We start from the raw sequence: 13,083 nt of genomic DNA, 5'->3' as shown, positions 1-13,083 counted from the left end.
AAAGTTCTTCCGACCGTCAAAAAGTCTAAAGGAAATGTTGAAAAGCTCATCCAAATCGGGTAGAAGATAGTACATCGATCGATTTATAATACAATTACAAGTTTTTACAATTATGTATCTCGTAAACTAAAGCCGGCCGACAAAAACTGTAAAGGGAAATGTTGTTCAGAATCATGGTCTTGACAACATATCCAAAGCTCATCCAAATCGGGGAGGATTCACATAATCTCGAGAAACTCTTGTTCGTTGCGGCATCGCTGCGTTACACCACGCTCGTCTCCTGGCTCGCCGCGCCGGGCTGAACGCGGCATCGCGGGTCTAGGTCGCGCTCTGATTGGTCCGTGTTTTTCGTTAATAACTCCTAAACAAAGCCGCGGCTGACATTGGTGCAAAGGAAAATGTTGCTTCAAATGACCTAAGGAACCTCCCATTTCCCGGACTTGAAGGAGTTTTGGGACACCCTGTATATCACTACAGCTATCCAGTGATGCCAGAATGAGCTCCAAACGGAGCTCACGTACTCTCCTCCTTACCCCTTCCACTATTCCATTCCAGCACCGTGCGCAGGCGCACACTTCACGGTCCCCATCGCGCACGTGCAACGCGTGTCTCCCATTCGCCCCACTCATTCGCTGTCATCAGAGAGGGGGTACATCATTTCACCGTGACTCCCCGCATCTGGCATCACTGCAGCTATCTAGCGGAGAAATAATGGATTACTTTTCCCCAATCATTATAAGATCATAACTTGTTGAGGCGTCTTCAGTATTATATTGGCGTATAACTATTATCGACGCTATTCGGTTATGATACGAGTGCTTATTAATAGATTAAATAAATTTAACAAGATAAATGATTCATATGAGCATGAGATATGCATATACACGGAAAATATAATATGTTTTGCATATTTCTCTTTGGAAAACATATGCATTACATAATCGCAAAACATGTTTCTGTTTAAGTCCCATTGCTTTATCATTTTCCTATACATATACATGATGTAACGCATGCATAATGACGTACTGCGCTTGCGCCGGACACAGCCAATGAAAAAGATGCAATTCCAACCCATAATTCCATGCTTCTACCTCGTCCCCTCCTGAAAATGACTTCCACCCCGCAATGCTCCATCCCTATATTCCTATATCCATGGTATCAACTTGTCGGCCATCTTGTGTGGGACCACACTGTGGTGCGCTCTATAGACGACTTTAAGTACTAGTGTAGCGTCTGTAGCACGTGCACCGACGAGATACTATTAAAGACTGCCAGCCCCTGTGCTATTCAGCGAGCCCGGTAACCGGGCGCAACGGGCGCGGGGGTAACGTGAAAGTTACAGTGATCTGATATACCACAGCGCTAAAAGTTCCACAATCGACGAGATATTCGTCAAGTTGAAGAAGAATGATATAGTAGAATGCTGACATTACCTATTCTGTAATTGCCTTATAATACTATATATAATTCTCTTATTGCATTCTTATTTTCCTTATTATCACCATTGTAATAATTGTTTACAATATAATCGATAGTTTATAGATGTAGGAAAAATGGAAGTAATTACTACGTAATATTCTACAAATGTATTGGAATTTAAAAGTAATTTGAACATTATTGCGTTATATATAAAATAATGATTCTTAAAAAATATTTTGTTATGTTGTGTAATGACAAAATTGAATCGTTCTTATTAAGATCCTTAGTAGGAAACAGAAAATTAATTTTTTTACTTATTTATCCCATACTTGTAATGCTCGACAGCATTATTGACTGCAATTATTAAAGTAGAGGTAGTAACAAGATAAAAGTATTAACTAATTAAACTAATTTTCGACGGCTCCTATCCATACAATGTTATTTAGAGGCAGTACTTCGTACGAAGATATCTAAAAAAATAATTCTATTTGACTCTATACGAATATTTCTTGCACCATATATGACGCTATTTAAAAAGTGCGTGTAACATTATTTTATTTCATTCTGAACTGAACCAATTCCTGAAACATGATTCATTTATGAGTACATTGTGCGACGAGGCGAAGAGCTAGCAGACGAAGTCGAAGTCGAAATCTTAAAAGAATAAGGACTTCCCGCGTCTCTTTTTTTCCCGACGCTGTCCTTCATTGTGTCCGAAACTTGCGTCGCTCATTGCATAAGCAAATATCATCGGAATTATATAATTTTGGTATCATTTTCATAAAAAGAAACAAAATTCACCAAATATGTTAAGGAAAATCCTATAAAAAAGTAATGATAAATAATTAAGCTTTGTTGTTTGATTAGTAGTCTCACACCGATATACCCGACCCGACCCGTATCATGTTACAATGTTTCACTCCACTCCACGGCGACTGAAGCCCCCGAGCTTCACTTCCCTTTTCTCCGTTCGTCATCATAGAATAGTGTTTCCTGAAAATTGAATGTCTCTGGCCAGACTCGAGTTTTCGACATTTATAGCAAGCTTGCTATAATCTTATCTTATATGTCAAAATTTAGTTTTCTATTTAAAATATTTTGTTGTTAAAATTCATTAATAGTTTTAAATAGTACTTGAAATATTGAAAATGATATTGGAATATTACAATTTGGAATGAAGGGCCTAGCCGGACGAGGTAGTCCTTCGAATTATTTAAACAGCCGTTGTGCCATTCAATTTTCGGTAAATTTTCCCCATTTACTTGCATTAATTTAATCATATAATTACATTTAATTGAAATTGATATTTGAGATTTTTTCCCGATTTTTTGGTTCAAAATGTTAATTACACACAAAGTGAAAAACACGCAAAAATTCGACAAATGCAGGTTTTTTAGAGAAATTGAAAAATAGCATTGATCATATTTTTAGACTATCAACATATGTACCAGAACTTTTTTTACGACAGCGCGTAAACGACAAAGAGGGACTGAGGTACGAGGCAGCCGACACAGTTCAAAAGGCTGCGTACCGATTACATCAATGCACATAGGAAAGTTTTTTATTTTTCAATCTTTTTTTACGGAATTACCAACGTATTCGTGAGATTCTTCTAATTAAAATGAGCCTAAATACGGCACAATTTGAGCCATATTTACTTATTTAAAGTGTGATCATAATTACCTAATATAGGTTATTATAATAGGTCATTTAATATAATATATTTGTAATTATAAATAATTTAGGGATGTGCGGGCCGCTCGATGTTCGGGTTCGGGTCGGGTCGGGTCGCAGAAAGTCCGGCGGCCCGTCGATTCGACTTCGAATACGTCGGGTGGGTACGAAAAGAATCGAACAAGTTCGGGCGGACGAGTTACATATTGCGTTATCCGAGATTCAAATACTCTGCGTTCTTATGACATAGATAATGGTAATAATGGTTTTCTTTCTTAACTTATAACGTGATTTTTAATATACTTGGTTTTTTTATAACTACATTAGGTATATTCGCCAAACACGTGCCTGCTCTTTATATGTATTAAAGCTTGAATAATGCACGTTTAATGTGAAAAACTTAAAAGACAATATTTCTAGCTTTTTAACGAATTTTCTCCGAATGAACTTAGATATGTATCGATAATATCATTAAAATATCCTTACGGAAGTTATACAATACACCTAGAAGATTACAATATGGTAAAGTATGGCAATAATTCAATGACTCCAAGAAAAATGGAAAACTTAATGACTCCGAGAAAAATAAAGAACTTAATGACACTGAGGAAAATGAAAAATTGAATAACTCCAAGAAAAATGGAAAACTTAATGACTCCGAGAAAAATAAAGAACTTACTGACTCTGAGGAAAATGAAAAATTTAATAACTCTCAGTTAATAAGCTGTCTTCAATACCTCTTAAAAATGCAATTAATCGCATGTTGGGATTGATCAGGTGTTTCTCTCTATATTAAAAAATATTTAAAAATCCTTTGACAAATCTGTTTTGTGGCGTCAGGATACTGCTGTCGATATTCCATCACAGTTTGTATAGTATACAATATTATTTCTCCTCTTTGTTTCTATATAAAATTTTATTATGATCCTCCATTAGTTAATAAACGCCCCGTTCAGCGGTATCATTGACCACCTTCAGTCTATGTTTCAGTCAGACTACTTATTATTCATAATAACTTCTTTTTCCGATATTATAACTGTTTTTCTTTTGTAGATTGGAGCATATTAATGAATTTATTTATAAGGGAGTAGAGAGACTTCCAGGATTGCAAAATATTCATTTACTCATTTCTCGATAATACAAACACGGGGTTTTTCACTAGTCAAAAACGCTAGATAAAACATCGATCTAGGGCGCTATCTGCCTCAAAAGTCCTATTTTTTCGTTTACGAGGCGTAATTTGCATTATTCGGCAGCATGTAGCTATGAAAATAGCTATACATATGCGCAGTTGTATGCTTCCGAATAATGCAAATTACGCCCCTTAATATCTCTGTCAGTTATGTATATATGAAAAATCTCTTCAAATAAAAGTTGTAGTATATAAGGAGGTGGATATAGTATCAGAGAAAAAAAATTTTTTCAAAGTCATTATTTCAAGTGTTCAAGGTCACGGATGTTTTTCTATCAACAACTGTTTATGCTATATATGGATTCTTAAAGAGAAAAAAGACAAATTCAACGATATATCATAACGTCTATTTATGTCAAGATTTAAAAAATTCAAAATTTTCAAATTTGCTGCGCCTCATTTTCCCATCATCCAATCGGCCCCAACATTTTTCCAGATCATTTTCTCAACATTTGTTACAATTCTGGTTTACGGGACCAAAAAATTTCATGGTCGAAAAATAAAGTCCAGCCTAATGTACATATACGTAAATTACGAGAAGCAGTAAAGGGTGCTTAACGTCGAAGAAGAAAATCCTGGTAATTAAAACTTAATATGTACTACATTCTACGTTATTAGGATAATTGTAGTTTAATTATGATACATTTTATAAGCAATGAAATAAGAGCATCATTGCGAAAAAAGATGAGTTTACAATAACCTCAATATTTTATGAAATTCTATTATAATTATAGTTATGACTGTATTTTTTTATTATAGGAAGACAGAAGATCAAATAAACTTGTGTATGCTAGTATAAAATCAATTTATATATATTATACAATTTATTTTATTATTTGTTTGACAACTAATAAATCTACAAATTGTTTCATAAACTAAAAAATACTTCCTGCATTTTCGTATTCTCCAATCAGTCCAAATAAATACCATCAACCTGTTCTCGATCATATACCTATAGGTACAATGAGGTATTAATATATTTTTATTAATGCAATTATGACAGTAACAAAACGTTTCTATTTTAAATGAATACATATTTTGAACATAGTTTTTATATTTTTAATTTTTTGGAAGGTTAGAAAATGTAATTAAAAAAGTAATGAAAAATAAAAATAAAAAAAAATCCCCGCTGCACGGGGACTCGAATGCTAGTTCCAGATTGCCATTCATACGCTCGACGACTCGACAGCCGAATTTCAGTTTCGTTTCCGCCGTAAAGCAATACAACATGGCAACATGGCAAGTGCTAAAAATAGATTGTGGCTGGCATAAGCGCACAAGCAGCGCACACGGATATAGTAAAGGTACGCTGGTGAGTGTAGCGCGCGGGCGCGTTGCTACACCGAAATGCCGTCGGTGGCCTCCTGTTTCTCACTCCAGTCAGAATATATCCTAGGGGGCGTAAGAGAACACCGAAAAATTTTAGGCTCGCCAATAGGGCTGTTCGAGTACTCGCAAAATGCGAGCCGAGCTAAGCTCGACTCGATTGGTCGAGTCGAGTCGAGTACTCGCACGATGCGAGTTACTTGCATCGATGCGAGTACTCGACCGGCTCGATCAATCCAGTCGAGCTTAGCTCAGCTCGCACCGATCCACAGTGCGCCGGAATGCCTGTTTCTTGGACAAAATTCAATAACTTTTGTTCTGTTTATGATAGAGACATGAAACAAAGTGGTTTTTTATTTATATTGAGAGCAATCACAATATGATATTATTATAAATATAGTATTTATTTAAACATTAAAAAACGATATTTATAAACAAAATTTTGTTTTATTGGTGGTTTTCAGTAGATATATGAATTCGCAGTTCAGTTCTTCCGAAACTGAAACTTCGTTTTAAATATAATTTTTTTCATAAATAGCAACTGATCGGAATTGTGGAAGAAATACTAAAAGTTGCATTATACAACTTCTTCATGTGGACCTATATTGAAAATTTAACAAATACGCTTTGTAGATCTGTGTTAATTGAACAACAAACGTCTACTATTTGATCTTCCTAAAATTCGCGTACAGATTCGCTTGTAACTAATTTCCTACTGAATTTTTTAAATCTTTTTCTCAAAAACTGATTTATTTTGACATAGTATGAACATTGTTTTAAATCGATATGAAGCAGTGACTTTTTCGATTTTTGTCAATGGTTCGGCGCACTGTGGCGAGCGTGCGATTCGTACGAAACGAACGGCATGCATTAAGGAATTGATTCGAAATAAATTCAAGCGTAATACGACATTGAAGTTCTCGCCCTGCCACGTTTAAATTATTATATTGTACAAACTTTAAAAAACGCAATACTCTTAAAAAAATAATTCTTAAAATATTTTATTTGTCTATATTTCAATATATGAACAATACTTCCAGCAGATACGATTAGAATCCCACACCGAATGATTTTCTTTTTCGTTAAACACTTTTTTTTCTTCTTTCTTAACCATATAATTGTTGTAGTGATATTTCTCAAATATATTGTCAAAGCAATATTTATATTGCATTTTTACGTTTGTTAAAAATGTTCAAAATTACATAATACACATACAAAAGGTAAAGAAATATCGAAAAAGTTGATTTTTATTTTTTTTAAGTACATTGCACTATATATATATGGTATATATAAAATTCTGAAAAACATTAAGAAAAATGATTTCGACAATATCCCATTACTGAATTTTTATAAAACTGTTATCTCCCATACTTCAATAGGAAATATGCATTTTTTTCGAATGTTTTAAAATATGCAATTTTTTAAAGACGTTCGCATAATTCGAAAATCTGAAAAGCATATGCATTAATAATCACGATGGGACACAACTAACATATTAATATAAATAAACGAGTTATGTACTCTGGAAACTTTAAAATAAAACTCATTTCACGGCTACACATCAGATACATTGTATACATTGTTCGTTTCGTGTAAGCCGTTCGCTTCGGTGCGAGTAAGCTATCTTCTCGCATCGGTGAGATCGGTGCTTTGAAAAATATATTTAATATATCTCTACAACAATTATATGGTTAACAAAAAAGAAAAAAAGCGGGATTCGATTCGCAGCGGGAGACCTTGCCGTCTGCACTAATTGTATCTGCTGGAAGTATTGTTCATATTAATTGAAATATAGGCAAATAAAATATTTTTAAAATTATTTTTTTAAGAGCATTGCATTTTTTAAAGTTTGTACTTTATTTTTCTGAATACAAGAATGTTCACTATTACATAATACACCTACAAAAGGTAAAGAAATATCGGAAAAGATTATTTTTATCTTTTTTAAGTACGATGCACTACATAAAAAATTCTGGAAAAAATTAAAAACGGTTGTTTTAACAATATCTCATTATTGAATTTTTATATACCTGATATTTCCCAAACTTCAATAGGAAATATGCATTTTTCCGAATTTTTGGTAATTTCCAATTTTTTAAAACCTGTTCGCAAAGTCTGTAAAATCTGAAAAAATATACATTAATAATCATGATAAGACACATCCAACATAATAATTTAAACGTGGCACTGCGAGAACTTCAATGTCGTATTACGTTTGAATTTATTTCGAGTCGATTCCTTCATGCAAGCCGTTCATTTCGTACGAATCACACGCTTGCTGCGAGCCGCGGTAAGCTCGACTGGACTCGCATCGATGCAAGTAACTCGCACCGATGCAAGTAACTCGCACCGATGCGAGCCGCTCGCTTCGTGCGAGTACTCGACTCGGCTCGACCAATCGAGTCTCGACTCAACTCGACCAGTCGAGCTCGAGCTTAGCTCGGCTCGCCTGCAGCCCTACTCGCCAACTCCCGTAAGGCTGGCAGTCTTTAATAGTTTCTCGTCGGTGATGTAGTACAGACGCTACACTAGTATTTAAAAGCGCCCATAGAGCTCACCACAGTGTGGTCCCACTCAAGATGGCCGCAGTTAACCATCCCTCCCCGCTCGCGGCACGCCCCCTCTCATCCATAAACCTACTTTACGCTCAGTCCTTAGGTCCGTGGTTTGGAATAAGATTTATGAGTGGAATGGGAAAGGAAAATGAAAGATAGAGCGGAGAATAGGCGGTGCGTGGATCGCTTACGCACGACGGTGAACATGCACTTATAACTACTATGTTTGTGTTACAATGGGTGTGTACTTATTGCTAGCAATATACAGGGTGTCCCAAAATTCGTGAAAATCCCGAAAGGGGGTGGTTCCTGAGACCATTCTAAGAGACATTTTCCTTTGCACCAATGTCAACTGCGGCTTTGTTTAGGAGTTATTAACGAAAAACACGGACCAATCAGAGCGCGCCCTGGCCCGGCGCGCCACGCCGCGCCGGCAAGCGAGTGTCGGTGGTACGCCGTGACATCGCAACGAACAAGAGTTTCTCGATAATGTGAATCCTCTCCGATTTCGATGAGCTTTGGATACGTTGTCCAGACCATGATTCTGAACAACATTTCTCTTTAGACTTTTTGGCGATCGGCTTTAGTTTACGAGATAATCTTAAAAAAAGGGAAGAAGCAGAAACTGATTGAATTAAAAACTCACGTATTCAGCCGTAAATCCATTTGCTGCTTCGAAATGTGTGTCACTGGGTCACTCGGTGACGAACTGCACAGATGTCTTCAGGTACACGGCAGTACCGAAAGCCAAGGGACGTACGGCCAGGTCGACGAACTGCACAGCCGGTGGTAGAAGGCCTAAGGGATGCGCGGTCAAGTCGACGATCCAGAATTTAACTTTCACTTTCGAATCGATAAATAATTCGTATGTTTATTTTACACAGATGCCTTGAAATTTTTCCACACTCACAATCACTGTTCACATTTGTCAACACATAGTTATGCACTAATAATAATTGCCATATCCCTTGTACTGCTGCACAAATCACAACAATCAGGTAATGCAATCACTAGACTGCGGATTTCATGCATTTGTAGCAAACATGAGTAGGTGCATTTTAATACAGTAGAGAGATTAAAATAATTTCAAAACACCAATGTATTATTTTCAAATTCTTAAAATGATCACAGTAAGAATCAAATATCTGTCTGGCTCCTGTCCCTTGTAATAGCGGCAGCCAACATTCATTTTGCATAAAGATTCGCAGTCTAGTGATTAGTTTAAATATCACAGTCAAAAAAACAGCTAATACATAGCAACCGTTAGCTTTGAATTTACAAGTCTTTGGAGATGTTCTCTCTACCGCGGCTCGAACGACACTGATTTTCCGCAAGATTTTTCTAAAGAATTTAGGAAGGGAATTTAGAGTGTCGAAATTCGAAATGCACGCTGTAGCACGAGAACGACGGGACGGTTAGACGAAAAACAGAATGCGAGAAGGACCGCTGTAAGCTTTGTGGCAAACACATGTTTAGTTTTTCCTGCAGGTTGGTATGTAGAGTCGATGGGTAACTGTTCGAAAACGTCATCCGTCCTTTTACCCAGCAAGGGGTAAAAATGTCAGGTCAGCGTAGCATCCCTATTGTCCTATACCTTCCTTAAGAAACTTTCTAAAAGAAGGACAGACGACGTTTTCGAACGGTTACCCATCGACTCTGCGTACCAATCTACAGGAAAACCTAAACATGTGATTGCCATAAGTCTTAAAGCGGTCCTTCTCGTATCCTGTTTTTCGTCCAACCGTCCCGTCGTTCTCGTGCTACAGCGTGCATTTCGAATTTCGACACTCTAAATGCCCTTCCTAAATTCTTTAGAAAAATCTTGCGGAAAATCAGTGTCGTTCGAGCCGCGGTAGAGAGAACATCTCCAAAGACTTGTAAATTCAAAGCTAACGGTTGCTATGTATTAGCTGTTTTTTTGACTGTGATATTTAAACTAATCACTAAACTGCGAATCTTTATGCAAAATGAATGTTGGCTGCCGCTATTACAAGGGACAGGAGCCAGACACATATTTGATTCTTACTGTGATCATTTTAAGAATTTGAAAATAATACATTGGTGTTTTGAAATTATTTTAATCTCTCTACTGTATTAAAATGCACCTACTCATGTTTGCTACAAATGCATGAAATCCGCAGTCTAGTGATTGCATTACCTGATTGTTGTGATTTGTGCAGCAGTACAAGGGATATGGCAATTATTATTAGTGCATAACTATGTGTTGACAAATGTGAACAGTGATTGTGAGTGTGGAAAAATTTCAAGGCATCTGTGTAAAATAAACATACGAATTATTTATCGATTCGAAAGTGAAAGTTAAATTCTGGATCGTCGACTTGACCGCGCATCCCTTAGGCCTTCTACCACCGGCTGTGCAGTTCGTCGACCTGGCCGTACGTCCCTTGGCTTTCGGTACTGCCGTGTACCTGAAGACATCTGTGCAGTTCGTCACCGAGTGACCCAGTGACACACATTTCGAAGCATCAAATGGATTTACGGCTGAATACGTGAGTTTTTAATTCAATCAGTTTCTGCTTCTTCTCTTTTTTTAAGATTATCTCGTAAACTAAAGCCGATCGCCAAAAAGTGTAAAGAGAAATGTTGTTCAGAATCATGGTCTGGACAACGTATCCAAAGCTCATCGAAATCGGAGAGGATTCACATTATCGAGAAACTCTTGTTCGTTGCGATGTCACGGCGTACCACCGACACTCGCTTGCCGACGCGGCGCACAGTGGTCCAAACGGCCGATTTATGAGTGCAAAAGTCTAAACGCTTCTAATAATCGATAATTCTGTGTTACATGTATTCTATACACATTAGATAAGTATAAAGAAGGCTAATTGAGTTCCGTAAGTTTTTTGAAATATCTTTTTTTCTTAAAATATAGCAAAGAGGAAGCAACATATTTCAATTTATAATGCCAGTTTTAATGTACAGTGTTAGAAAAGAAAAACTTGTGCACAATTCTTCATTTTTTACAAAAGTATAATTTTCAGAAATGAAATTTACGACAACAACAATAATAATACATATAAAAAACACAATAATAATAAAAATAAAAACAAAACAATATTTATATCTAGTTATACTATTATATTTACATCTAATTAGATATAATTATATAACCTAACACAATCCAAGCTGTTAACGATCTCTTCGACACAATAAGAATGGGAAACATTCATGTGGAAGGCCCATAATAATAGAAAATCAATCTCTTTTTGTTTACGCTCTCTACGACTCGCAAAAAGAACTGCCAATCGGCCCTCCAACAACAATGCCACAACACCAGGCATTCTTTGCACATTATTGCCTAATACGTCTATTAATCGTCTATTATATATTATTATAATAGTACGTCTATTATATATGTACGTCCTACGCGTACTCGTCATCGAACTGTACCAGAAAAAATAAAATAATTTACTAATCTGCATTTTTCTACAAATAAATTTGATGAAACCATAAACTACATATTTCATTCCTAATATTGATGCAAAAATTAACGCGAATACGGGCGAGTATCGTTAGTATTTCCTACCAACTTAAGAAATGAATTTCTTAAAACCTCTTCGTTCCACGCGCACTCGTCATCGAACTGTATCAGAGAAAATAAAATGACTTGCTAATCTGCAATTTCCTGCTAATAAATTTGATGAAACCATAAACTACATATTCCATTCCTAATATTGATGCAAAAATTAGCGCGAATACGGGCGAATATCATTAATATTTCCTACAACAAACTTAAAAAATAAATTTCTTAATACTTCCTTGAGGAACATTACTTAAACATTTCCGAAAAATTGTTTTATATTTTTTTTCATATCTTCCCAATGCTTCTGAACACGGCTATTACAATTAGAAATCAATATTACCGTTCTAGACAATAAATAAGAGTTGAAAAGGATGTCTTTTATATCGATGTACTTGTCATACTGCTACTTTCAACCTATGCCACACTTAACAATAATTGATTTGAGAAGTAATATTGTCGATTTCAGCTTCTACAGACATATGTGTTGATGTAAGAAACAGTATTAAATGCCTAGTTCATGTTTGGTTTTTTGACTTTTGCACTCCTAAATCGGCAGTTTGGACCACTGTGCGGCGTGGCGCGCCGGGCCAGGGCGCGCTCTGATTGGTCCGTGTTTTTCGTTAATAACTCCTAAACAAAGCCGCAGTTGACATTGGTGCAAAGGAAAATGTCTCTTAGAATGGTCTCAGGGACCACCCCCTTTCGGGATTTTCACGAATTTTGGGACACCCTGTATACAGGGTGTCCCAAGACCCCTTCGACTCCGGGAAATGGGAAGTTCCTTAGGTCATTTGAAACAACATTTTCCTTTGCACCAACGTCAGCCGGGGCTTTGTTTAGGAGTTATTAACGAAAAACACGGACCAATCAGAGCGCGACCTAGACGCGCGATGGCACGTTCAGCCCGGCGCGCCGGGAGACGAGCGTGGTGTAACGCCGCGATGCCGTAACGAACAAGAGTTTCTCGAGATTATGTGAATCCTCCCCGATTTGGATGAGCTTTGGATATGTTGTCAAGACCATGATTCTGAACAACATTTCCCTTTACAGTTTTTGTCGGCCGGCTTTAGTTTACGCGATAAATGTAAAAACTTTTAATTGTAAATCGATCGATTGTACTATCTTTTACCCGATTTGGATGAGCTTTGGATATGTTGTCAAGACCATGATTCTGAACAACATTTCCTTTAGACTTTTTGTCGGTCGCGGAAGAACTTTACTTGTCAATTCATATGGGTGGATCTTTTTACCCGACTTACGGCAACGTTACCCGAACGAGAGAAGAAGCAGAAACTGATTGTATTGAAAACTCACTTATTCAGCCGTAAATCCATTTGCTGCTTCGAAATGTGTGTCACTGGGTCACTCGGTGA

At 36.7% G+C, this 13,083-nt stretch overlaps 1 protein-coding gene across 4 annotated transcripts in view; it reads left to right on the top strand.

Moving 5' to 3' along the window:
• The window catches only part of LOC143218247 (uncharacterized), a 41,723-nt gene that overhangs the window by 14,655 nt on the left and 13,985 nt on the right, over positions 1-13,083 (top strand). Inside the window, exons 2-3 of one of the 4 annotated variants that reach the window (XM_076443333.1) lie at positions 4,722-4,863; positions 5,438-5,589. The exons of 2 other annotated variants lie outside the window; for them this stretch is intronic. The gene's annotated coding sequence lies outside the window, so the exon portion shown is untranslated. The remainder of the gene's footprint in view (positions 1-4,721; positions 4,864-5,437; positions 5,590-13,083) is intronic. One more of the 4 variants, XM_076443332.1, reaches the window with a different exon arrangement.

The sequence above is a fragment of the Lasioglossum baleicum genome, chromosome 19, assembly GCF_051020765.1.
Source record: "Lasioglossum baleicum chromosome 19, iyLasBale1, whole genome shotgun sequence".
NCBI classification, from domain to species: Eukaryota; Metazoa; Arthropoda; class Insecta; order Hymenoptera; family Halictidae; genus Lasioglossum; species Lasioglossum baleicum.
Note: the sequence above shows the minus strand (reverse complement) of the source record. Positions and strands in the feature narration are given on the sequence as shown.